The following is a 12,601-nucleotide window of genomic DNA, read 5'->3' as shown; positions in this document are numbered from 1 at the left end:
TCCCTAATATAATGCATTTTTGTACATTGTCTTCTCTAACACATACATTTTTTGCACACTTCACCCTAGTGTATGCATTTTTGTACAGATTACAAGGTTAGAGGAATGCATTGCAAAATTGAGAGAAGTGAAAATTTCAGAGGATGGCTAAGCTTCGTATTGTTTCAGAAAGTGTGAATTTGTTAGATTCACCTTTAAATAGGAATTAAAATAAATTACTCCTTCGCCCCTGGCAGAAAGAGGAAATAATTATGAGAATTATACTGTGGTTTTATTTTTATTTTGGAAAAATACTGTGTTTTCAGGGTAGGGGGGAATGATTCCCTAACACAACACATGTGGTCAGGTCATGCTAAGCAGTCCCAAAGCAAAGGAACTCTGTACAACGTTTCCTTCAAGATCCTTCATTTCTGTGCTGCTTCTTGTAATAGCCAGGGCCCTGGTCCTACCCCCTTCTTCATACTGTCTTATGTTTCCCATCATTCTTTACTCAGGGGGTGGGGGTGGCATCCTTTCAAAAATTGCACATTTGTTAGATTTGCTTTTAAATGTGAACTAAATATTTCTCCTCCCTCTCTAGTGGTCACCCTAGAGGAGGAGTGGGGTGGCTGAGAAGAGAGAGCAAGAGGAGATTTCCATTATATGTCCTCCCACTCCCTCAACTCAGGTGTGAAGAGAGGTCATTCTGAACACGTTGCTGGCAAGCTGCAGACCTCGGTACCTCTGCTCCTCACCTCTGCTTCCAAAACTTGCACTGATTTTGATGCTTCCCATCTATGGACGATTTGTGACCTGCTGTCCTCCCTTCAAAGGAAGAAACGGCTGAGCAGGAATTAGGCCGAAACACTGGAGGAATGAAAGCACAGGCTGCCTCGCTCTCGTCTTAGCCTTTTGGGGCATTTTTTGTGAGCAAATTCTTGGAAGGGAGAATGTGAATTCTTGCCATATTTGAGGGAAGGGGCTGCATAGGAATAGAGGAGGGAAATGAAATGTGAGCCAAAGTCCTTGATGATGATGCTTTGGAGGCCACGCCATCTAATTATTCTGCCTCCAACCTCTGTTATCAAGAAGCCAGTAGGCTTTGGGGTCTCCCAGGAACAGGAAGCACAGAACTATAGAAGGAGGGAGAGGAAGGGTGGGGGAACAGCAAGGTGGCTGTAGTGAGAAATCATTCTTCAGGTTCCAGGTCTCCCGCTTTTCTCCTTCTGCTGAATGTGACATTTTCTGCTGGCGCCTCACTCCAAAAAGCTGTGCTGCTAATTTTATGCCCAGGGCTCTGATGCTCTGTAATTTGAAACTCTTCTCAGCAGCCTGCCAACCCAGGCACACACACCCGTCCTGTGCTGCCGAGAAGCAACGGGAGGGAGGGCAGATATCAGGCAAATGTCTAAGCTGGCCTCAGGATGTTTGGATAACTCCTGGCCTTGTGCAACAGCATCCGCACAGATTTCTTCCTTCTTCCCCCTCAGTCCCTTTCTCAACCCTCCCAATGGCCTAGCCACATTGTGCAACAGTGTGCAACGAAGTACCGTTTTAAACTGCCATGGCTTCCTGCAAAGAATTCTGGGGTCTGTAGTTTGTGAAGGGTGTTGAGAGTTGTTAGGAATACCCCATTCCCCTCCCAAACACGTGGACATTGCATCTGTTTTAATCTGCTTTTAGTTTATTGTTGACTTTAATTATATTTAACAAGGTTGTGGAACATAATTCCCTGACATATCTACTACAACTATAGCACAGGTTTCTTTTTTTAGGAAACCTGCGGGTGGGAGGAGACCAGCAGCACCTCCAATTCACCCAGAGGTCCCTTTAGAGGTGCCATTTGGGGGACTGCCAAGGAGGTACGGATCCAGCCTCCAAGGAGTGAACCGCAGCCTTCACTACTAGAAGAAGAAGAAGAAGAGGAGGAGGAGGAGGAGTTTGGTTTTGATATCCTGCTTTATCACTACCCTAAGGAGTCTCAAGGGATGCAGGTGGCACTGTGGTCTAAACCACAAAGCCTAGGGCTTGCTGATCAGAAGGTCAGCGGTTCAAATCCCTGTGATGGGGTGAGCTCCCATTGCTCAATCCCTGCTACTGCCAACCTAGCAGTTCGAAAGCACACCAGTGCAAGTAGATAAATAGGTACAACTCCGGTGGGAAGGTAAACGGCGTTTCTGTGCGCTGCTCTGGTTCGCCAGAAGTGGCTGAGTCGTGCTGGCCACATGACCCAGAAGCTGTACACCGGCTCCCTCGGCTAGTAAATTGAGATGAGCGCTGCAATCCCAGAGTCGTCCACAACTGGACCTAATGGTCAGGGGTCCCTTTACCCTTTACCTTACCTAAGGAGTCTCAAAGCGGCTAACATTCTCCTTTCCCTTCCTCCCCCACAACAAACACTCTATGAGGTGAGTGAGGCTGAGAGACTTCAGAGAAGTGTGACTAGCCCAAGGTCACCCAACAGATATAAGGATTTGTTAGGGAGGAAAACCCCAAGATGGTTGTCACCAATAGAAGCGAAGGCACAGAAAAAACTCAATATGGAGGCCAAAAGGCCGAAATATTGGGAAATTCTGGAACAAGATGGAGAGAGAATAAAATTGCAGAGCTTTGAAAAATTGAAAAACAAAGTGCGAGATTGGCTCCATTACTATCAAATAATGGAGGCATACAAATTGGACAAAAAAGTTGGGTTCCAGGTGGAAAAATCAAAATTGGAAACAGAATTGTTAGATCCAAGAACTAAGAATTTGTCAAGAATGTATAACTTGCTGTTGAAATGGAACACTCAGGAAGAAACAGTGAAATCAGCTATGATTAAATGGGCACAAGATGTTGAACATAACATAATGATGGCTGACTGGGAACGGTTATGGACCACAGGTATGAAATTTACGGCATGTAATGCCTTAAGAGAAAATTTAATGAAAATGATTTATAGGTGGTACATGACACCAGTTAAGCTTCAAAAAATCTATCATTTGCCCGATAATAAATGTTGGAAATGTAATGAGACTGAAGGTACATTCTTTCACCTTTGGTGGACATGCCCAAGGATTAAGGCATTCTGGGAGATGATTTATAATGAAATGAAAAAGGTATTTAAATATACCTTCCTTAAGAAACCAGAGGCCTTTCTCCTGGGCATGGTCGGCCAATTGGTGTTAAAGAAGGACAGAACTTTTTTTATGTATGCAACAACAGCAGCAAGAATACTAATCGCAAAATATTGGAAGACACAAGATTTACCCACCCGGGAAGAATGGCAGATGAAGTTGATGGACTACATGGAATTGGCGGAAATGACTGGCAGAATCCGAGACCAGGGAGAAGAGTCGGTGGAAGAAGATTGGAAAAAATTTAAAGACTATTTACAGAAATACTGTAAAATTAATGAATGTTAGAAAGATGTTGGAATGAAGTTATATGGCTTTAGTAGAAATGTTATAAGGAATTAAGTATAAATAGATTATTAGAGCATTAAAGGGAAAAATAAGGTTAGAATGGGTTAAGACAATTATAGGATAGAAAACAGAGGAAGATGGAAAGGAATTGCTGAAACAATTAATAGAAGTGGAATACAAAAAGGGAGGTGTGAGGAGGTCGTGGAAATTAGCGAAAGAAAGATAAGATATTGAAATTGGACTGTGTTTTAAATGGTTTTTGTTTTGTTTTGTTAGTTGTATGTTAGTGTTTTGCAGTTGTTGTTGTTTTGTATTGCATTGTATTATTGTATGTTTTTTCTTTTTTGGTTTTTTGTAGTGTTGTGTTCAATTTGGTGGAAAACTAATAAATATTATTATTTTAAAAAAAAGGTCACCCAACAGCTGCATTTGGAGGAGTGGGGAATTGAACCCAGTTCACCAGATTACAAGTCCACTGCTCTTAACCACTACACCACACTGGCTCCTCCTCCTCCTCCTCCTACTACTACTACTACTGCAGCAGCAGCAGCAGCAGCAGCAGGCGGCAATGAATTCCCTGAAGGCTGGGTCTTTTGCCCCTGTGGATCCTGCCGCCTGAGGCGGTCACTTCACCTTGCCTCATGGGAGGCAACCCTGATGACTTTGCTATGCTTCTTATCTCTTCCTTTTATCTGTTAGTTTCATTTTTGAAGTTGAAAGTTCTTATTGTGACTTACGTTATTGCACCCGACCCTAATATAACTTTGTGATGAAGGATGGGAAAAATATTTTACATAAATGAAATATTTATTTACAGTGGTGTAGTGGGGGAAAGGTGCTAAGGAGCACAGCTCCGGGACTTCTTTCTTTCTGATGAACCCTCCATGTTCTGGTAAGTGAATGAGGTGATAATGAGGTTTCAGGTTTGTTTGTGACAGATTAGCACAGAGGAAGTCGGAGGATAAGGGGAATAGCCAAGCATGCACTGAATATGCCTTTCTTGCCTTTGATGAAGTTCCTGTTTCATACTACTGGTTTAGAAGTTAACACTTTTATTTGCAAGATTGTTTGCACATCAAATTGAAAGGCTGGAGACCTTTTGTTTAAGCTCAATTTATTTGACAAGTTGAACCAATGCAGTCAGAAGTAAGCACTATAGCGTTTAATGGAGCTGTACACCCAGGAAGCCATGCACAGGGTGGCAGTCATGGTGATCTCTGTAAACTGGGAATTATGCTATATACAGCCCTCCCTCTGTATATATGAGACAAACATTTAAATACACATGTCTATGCATATAAGTAGGGATGGACAAATCTCTCAATTTTGGTTCTCTGCATTTCTCATTTTCCCCATCTTCCTTCCTGTTCTTCACATTTCTGTACCTATCTGTGATTTCCACCCCCCCCCCAATCCTCATAAAAATTCAGCAGCATTTTAGTGCATGTTTCTCCTAAAAAACACATTTTTGTATGGTTTTGACTGTGTGTGTCAAAATCATACAAAAATGTCTTTTTAGGATAAATTTGCACTAAATGCTGCTGAATTTTCAGATAGATGATAGATAGATAGATAGATAGATAGATAGATAGATAGATAGATAGATGATAGATGATAGATGATAGATAGATAGATAGATGATAGATAGATAGATAGATAGATATAGATATAGATAGATAGATAGAGAGATGATAGATAGATAGATGATAGATAGATAGATAGATAGATAGATAGATATAGATAGATGATAGATGATAGATGATAGATAGATAGATAGATGATAGATAGATAGATAGATAGATAGATAGATAGATAGATAGATAGATAGATATAGATAGATGATAGATAGATAGATAGATGATAGATAGATGATAGATAGATAGATAGATAGATAGAGATAGATAGATGATAGATAGATAGATAGATAGATAGATAGATAGATAGATAGATGATAGATAGATGATAGTAATGTCTCATTCTATAATGTATTTTTATATTATTCTTCCTATGTACACACATTATGCTAATATTGTCTGGTTGGAGACCTGCATCACAAAATTCAGAGAAATGTGAATTTGAAATGATAGCTGTGTTTCAGCTTGTACGTTGCTTTGAAAAGTATAGGTTTGGTAGTTTCATATTAAAATGGGGGGATCAAACTTCCTCTCCATCCCTATATATAGGAGGGTGGGAGAGAGGGGTATGCATTTTTGGAGTTTGTCTTGATGAGTTCCTGCACTTCAAAATTTACCACCATACCACAGCAGATACGAATGAGAAGGGCAAACAAGTGGGGAGAGTGGGAGTCTCCAGCCCGGTCTTCAATGACATACAGTACAGCTCCAAAACCTGACCCACATATGTCCTGCTTTTTAATTTATGGGAAGCACTAAGATGGACTAGCCAGCAGCTAGCCATAAATCTTTCCTCTTGGCTAAGCCATGTAGACAGGAGGGTTGGGATGCATGACTTGAACAAGATTCCAGCCCACTACTCCTCTTGTGTCTGCTACACACACATGATCGTGGTTCAGAAACTTACAGAGATACATTGAGGTGATATCCAACTACTAGGAGACTCACTGCACAAGAGGCACAAAATCATACAACATATCTTCTATACTGCAAACATTCCACCTTGCATGATAGTGCTTTGAGTTGTGGGTGCCAGCATTTGTGAACGCCAGATTCCCCTTGATTCCTGGGTCTGATAGGTGTTAGAATTTAATCAAGGCTTGGAGTGATACAATTGGCTGCCAGATTTAGCAAAGTGTAAAATATAGGCCAAACTAAAATACAGGCCAAACTTCCATGTTCATGAAATCAGTCATTAACCAAAGACCAAGGGAAGGTAATGGGCCATTAGGAAAGCCAGACAGAGGGGACCCTGCCAAACGGCCCTTGGGAGATGCCCCAACTCCAGGTCTGAGTTAGTTAGCAGGACAAAGGCCAGAGTTTGAAGGAGAGCAGTTGTTTAGGATTACAGTTGGCTGGGATGTGTCCACTCAGTTTAAAAGTTTGATCTAAATGCTGTTGTGTTAACACCTAGGGCCATGCAGGCAAGGCTTAATTCAAAGATGTACTAGTGAAGTGCATCCATCCCTCTGCAAAATCTTGTGCAGGCATAGCCTTCTTCCGTATCCACCACCTCCCACATTCCTTCCCCTGTCCATCCATCTCTGGCCTTGAAAGAAGGAGAATGGAATTCCTCAAGGCAGCTAATGACTTGGCTTTGGCCCCTGCCTTGCCAGTTCCAGCTCCCGCTTAATCAAGTGGCATGTGAGGCACGACAGGAAGCTTTGGAATGCAGGGCAGGAACTGACCCGGTAATCCCACGGAAAGTCAGGCCTGCCTTAATGAGTCTTGTAAAATAAACAGCAAGGGTTTAGCACCAGAAATCTCTTTGGGCCAATACCCCTTCTGAAATGCTATTTGACACTGTCCGTGACTAAGGGCTGCTCCAAATGACTTATTTGTTGAGCATTTATTTACTGAGCATGTGTCCTGATTTGCTTGCACAAAGCTTATGTGGAGGTTACACAATGTCTGGTCTCTACTGAGAATTCATTCTGAAAGATCCAGCAATGTAAAGTACAATATTAAAAACACTTTAAAACAAATTACAACCACCACTAGACTGGAAGTCTTAAAAATATGTCTCTCCAACATCAAAGGCCAGGATCAAAAGCAGCCTATGAACATTCATCCTAATTTGTTTCTTGAGTCCTTGTACATCTGCCTGCTAAACATTCATTCATTTCACACTGTTCAATGCATTTCCCCATTACTTTCCTAACTGCAAAAATCTGTTTCTTTTCTTAACTGTATCTGTTGCACTAGGAAGATAGAACACTTTAATCTACTGCAAATGGACAACCCTAAATTCCTCAGCATGTACCGGTACTTAAATCAATCCTGCAAAATTCTGACACTCTTTAGGTGCCCTAAGCTATACTGGGGTGGTGAGGTGGGGGGAGATGCATATTCCACAAGGCCTGCTGGGGATCAAGTATAATGGCTAGAGAATGTACAAAATTCAGCCTAGATGCAAACATTCCCCATAGCCTTATGAACACAGTGTATGTTGGCCAGTTAATGTGTACAATTCCCTCTTCATGGAAATAGTATGTGCACATGTTCTATGAGGCTTGGTGAACGTATACATTTGATCATGTGTATTGCCAGTTTTATTTTGGACAAGAGCACAATGGGTATACCAGGTGGTCTGTACGTTCACCTTGGTTGTATTGAAAGTATTGAAAACATTTCTATCAGCATGCTTTCTGCTAAGAGAATAAAAAATACCCTTGAGAAACCCATTTGAAATGAGAGCTTCATCAGCAAAAGTCTTTCCTTCAATAAATTTCTGAGTGAAACCTGAGATGCAGCCTAGGAAAGGCTTTTTTATTGGACAAGTCTTCACCAGCTAGGCCCCAGTAGAAACTGGTCGGCAAAGAGATATTGCCAGAACTCACCACAAATGCCTCCCTTGTTCTCTTATAATGGCAATGGTGCTCACCTGAGAGGTGCCAGAACCTAGTTCCGGCGAGTTCTGGCTGGAAAAAAACACCCTAGCTTTTTGTAATATAAACTCATGGAGGATAAGGCTACCAGGGAGTACTAAACATGATGGATATGTTACTTCTAGTAACATACTTCCCATCTACACAAACATCAATTTTATTTATGTCTGAAATTGCATTGAGGACTCTTGTCAGAGAGTTCCTTCTTAAATTGTGGCCCTCAGCGGATGCCCAACCAGGCCAAGCCTTGACACCAATCCTAGCCTGAAGCAGGAACTGCATTTCTGCGTCAGTTTTTCATGGTGGGCTTTGTGACGGTTGTTGGATTTTGCTGTCTCCTGTCTCTGGGCTCCTTTTATGGAGGTCTTAGTCTTAATCCTTAATCCCTCCAACTAAATTTATCAGCTGTTGATTCTAGCCAAGAGTTAAGCTAAATTAAACTTTGGAATTCCATGTAGAGTGTATCAGATGCACTTGAGTTAAGGGGAGGTGGAGCTGCAACCCAGCGAGTGTCCTAATTACAAGCTGCCAGGGGAGCCATCCTTCACACCAGAGGCTTCTTTCTCACCTCTTCAAGCCTGTTACAGTTTTGGTGGCTTTGACATGACGGAAAAATGATCCAGGGGTGCAGTGTGCCAATCAAAACACCTACTTTCCAGCAGGTGTGTCTGAGTATCGTGTCTGGACATGCACATGCCAGGCATGGAATGAAAGGTTTGATCTGTCTCTGCATGTTTGCATGTGTGACACTGTGATCTAATGACAAATTTGTGGTCTTTGATAGCAAGTGTGCACGCATGAGAAAAATGTAAGAGAAATCATTTTATATGCGACAGCCGCTGCCTGGTTATTAATTGCATTGAACTGGAAAGGGGGGAAAGTACCAACAGTAAGGGAATGGCAGAATAAGTTATTAGACTATGCAGAAATGGCTCGATTGACAAATAGATTAAGGGGAAATACAAAACAGTCATTCATGCAAAAATGGGAGATGTTCAAGAAAAACCTACAAAAATACAATAACGACATAACATCTATGGCAGCATTTGAATGACCCTTGTGTAAATTAAATATTATTAAATAAGGAAAAATGGTACGGTGTGTTATAAGAAAGTATTAGAAAATATAGTAAGAGTAAGGTAAGAAGTATAAGTACATTCAATGTTGTAAATGTAACTTACATCGGGAAATGACGGGAAGTCTATTTTGACATAATTTAGTTTATTGGATTTTAGTTTGGTTTATTTTTGTCTAGTTAGAAAGTATAAGAAAAGAGCACGTATAAGTACAAGTTTAAATCAATATTTAATGCTTTAATTATTTAAGGTTGTTATTATTATTATTAGTTTTACCTTTTCTGTGTACATGTATTTAAGATTGTGTGTGATATCCTTGGATGTCAATTAATAATAAAAAAATAAGAAAGAGGATGCCTGTGCCCTTTCCCATAATTTACTCAGATGTAGTCTCTCACACACTTATCCTCTGCTATCCAAAGCCATTTCTCACATTAGACAGGGGCAAAGCTGGATCAATAGGAAACTGCAGGCAGATACACAGATTAGTGTCCTTGTGTTGTACATGTGTTAGATGCAGTGCTATTTTTCTACGAAAAGAGGTGCCAGAACTCACCATGAACGCCTCCCTTGTTCTCTTATAAAGGCAATGGTCCCCGCCTGAGAGGTGCCAGAACTGAGTTCCGACTGGGGGAAAAGCCCTGGTTAGATGAAATGTGTTTGTCACATTCATACATTTTGTATTTAGATCTGCGCTTAAAACAGGCACAGACCTGAAAGTGTAATGCAAAAAAGTGGCCCCGACATGTGAGCATATGTGGACACAAACACCTGACTTCCAGTGCATGCAGCAAAACATCTTTCCCCTTCCCTCAGAAGGGATTCACAGAAAAATTAATGGAGGCTTGAAATCTGTGCATTGAAATGCTCGGTTTCTGAAACCAGAAATCACCTGTTATGATTCTTTTCCTCTTAAGAGCAAAAGTGAATTCCAAGCATATGTGAAATTGCTTAATTTTCAGCAAGGATTGAGGATAGGGAAGGATTTGTGAGATATTAAGTTGGCAATGTATTTGTAATATCTGAGGGAGGGGGTTTGGGGCTCCTGGAAAGGAAGAGGAAATGTGCAGACATATGCCTTCTGAACTTTTGATATACTGACCACATGAAGACTAAAAACTTATTTTATTTTTGAAAAAAGGCTGGTAAAATATATTAGTAGATTCTCCAATGGATTGCTTCTCTGTGCACTGAATTTTGGCTCTGCAGATGTACATTTTTCCATATTAAACAACTGATCATTTTTTCAATTTAATACTGTAATTTATTCCATGCATCCAATAAAAATTGAAAAATAGTTTACAACATTTTGGACTAAGAGCTCTCACCCCTACTTTTTAATTGTTGGGGTGGCCAGGGCAACCCAGCCAGATGGGATGGGTGTTGGTGTTGTTGTTGTTCAAAGGAATTAAATATTAAAAGGCAGCCCTTCTGCCCTTCTCTCTTTTCCCCTCTCAGTCTAATTTGGCCCTTAACAATGATCCAAAAGGGTGACTCCCAGCTTGCACTCTACCCTGCTCCACACTGAGGTGAGAACTGCAGAAAAGCTGTAGAGTTCTTTATTATTATTACTATTTATTAATATTACAATAATTAGTTAAATTAAGTAAATCACCTGTCCTCGAAAATCAATGGCAGGGGCCATCAAGAATAAATCAGATCACCTGGTTTCAAAGACTTTGCTTCCACCTGTAGCTACCTTCCAGATCTGTCTCTGAAGGGTGGCCAAGCTGGGCTTTCGTCAGAGCCCCAAGACCAGCAGAGGGCTCACTGTCCTAATCATAATACTACCTTTCCCACTTTGCACAGAATGTCTCAGATAATCAGATGCAGCCCAGGAGAATTCCCAGTTTGTATATCCTGCCTTTTCCATGGTAAGGGTCACATTGAGGGAGTTATGCCAGAGCCCCACCCCCCATGCTAGTCACAGGTCAGTAAATGGCTTCAGCAGAAGCACTGGTGCCTGGTCTTGTGGCGCTGTTCTGTTTATTATCTCCTCTCCTCCAGGCAAGAGTTCTTGCATAGTCTCAATGGTTCTTCCCCCCTACTAATTGTTTCCCAGTGACTGCTGTGATATGGAGAGATTTCTACTGGAATGGACTCATCTCACATTCTGCAAAGCATATATATTTCTTTTGTGGGGACTTCAGTGCTTGAATTGGAGCAGTCTCAGTGGGTCTTTTGCAACCATTAGGTTTAGAGTTGGAAGACAGTTTTCTAACGTTGCGTAATTCCATGAATAGTAAATAAAATCAGCAAGGGAACTAACATTTTTAGAATTTGCATATGCATTATGCTTACCTGAGCAAACGTGAAGGTGATGCCACTGACCACATAGTGATCTCACTATCATTATTATTTTTTAATGGAATACCTTTAAAATGCTAGAAAGAACTGAGAACGATCATTTCCTGGGATCAATGTCCCAATACGCACTAACTGAACCTGCATCACTAACTGAAACAGCATATTTCACTGGAGAATTGCTGGGTGAGAAGAGATTAAAATGTCTTTCTAGACTGAGTAGTGACCTCCAAAAGAAACTCTATGGCCTCAATAGACCAGCAATTGGAGAAGGGAGGGACCTCCTCTCCTTAGCCAGAAATGCAGGTGAAATGTCTATCTCTGGAAATAGGATGTGCTAACTGGTCATTCAGACTTACCCAAAAAAAGTAATAAATTGTGTCCATAAAGCAAAAAAAGAATCAGGAGGGGGAGAAGGCCTTTTGGATAGTGCTTACTTTTCTTTTGCTAGAGTCTACATGTGAAGCTTGAGAGGGATTAGGAGTGTGAGTAACTTGAGAGCAAAATGACCAGCCTGTCCACTGAAACAGATGCCTCTCCATCCAATAAGCAGAAATATATTTTGCACTAGGCTGATTGAGTCCCTTGGGCAATTGGGACATGTGCAGTGTAATTCTGTGTATCTCAATATTCCACTGCATTCAGTGGGGCTGTTGTGGTCTGGAGACAATACAGTGGTACCTCGGGTTACATACACTTCAGGTTACATACGCTTCAGGTTACAGACTCCACTAACCCAGAAATAGTGCTTCAGGTTAATAACTTTGCTTCAGGATGAGAACAGAAATCGTGCTCCGGCGGGGCGGCAGTAGTGAGAGGCCCCATTAGCTAAAGTGGTGCTTCAGGTTAAGAGTAGTTTCAGGTTAAGTACGGACCTCCAGAACAAATTAAGTACTTAACCCGAGGTACCACTGTAGTGGACTGTATGAGGACCCATAAACTGAGGCTGGAACTCAACAAGGTGGAGGCACTTTGGGGTTGTGATTCTCAGAACTAGGAATTGGTTTGGCAGAGTTGCACACATTTTGAACCTGCAAGCAGCAGACACCCCAAGCTTGGCAGTAGTTCTCAATCCAGCTTTGTCATAGGAGACCCAAGTGGTGTTAGTGGTAGTGTGCTTATTTCTAACTATAGTCTGCTCACAAGCTACAGCCATTCCTGGACAGAGATAGCCCAGGCACGATAATCCATGCCTGATGACTTGATTACTGAAATGGTCCCTGCTACATGGGGCTGCCCTTGAAGATGGCCCAGAAACTACAACTGGTGCAGCCAGAATGCTGAGCAGTTCATTCTGCTAGAATCACGTAACACCG

The 12,601-nt window shown here is 41.5% G+C and overlaps 1 protein-coding gene across 1 annotated transcript in view; it reads left to right on the top strand.

Annotated features, from left to right (window-relative positions):
• Positions 1-8,542: 8,542 nt before the first annotated feature.
• Positions 8,543-12,601, top strand: part of PVALB (parvalbumin) — a 42,583-nt gene continuing 38,524 nt past the window's right edge. Inside the window, exon 1 of the mRNA XM_081211156.1 lies at positions 8,543-8,567. The gene's annotated coding sequence lies outside the window, so the exon portion shown is untranslated. The remainder of the gene's footprint in view (positions 8,568-12,601) is intronic.

Source organism: Podarcis bocagei (genome assembly GCF_964188305.1).
Source record: "Podarcis bocagei genome assembly, chromosome: 10".
NCBI classification, from domain to species: domain Eukaryota; kingdom Metazoa; phylum Chordata; class Lepidosauria; order Squamata; family Lacertidae; genus Podarcis; species Podarcis bocagei.
This window is presented reverse-complemented; position numbering and strand designations above follow the sequence as displayed.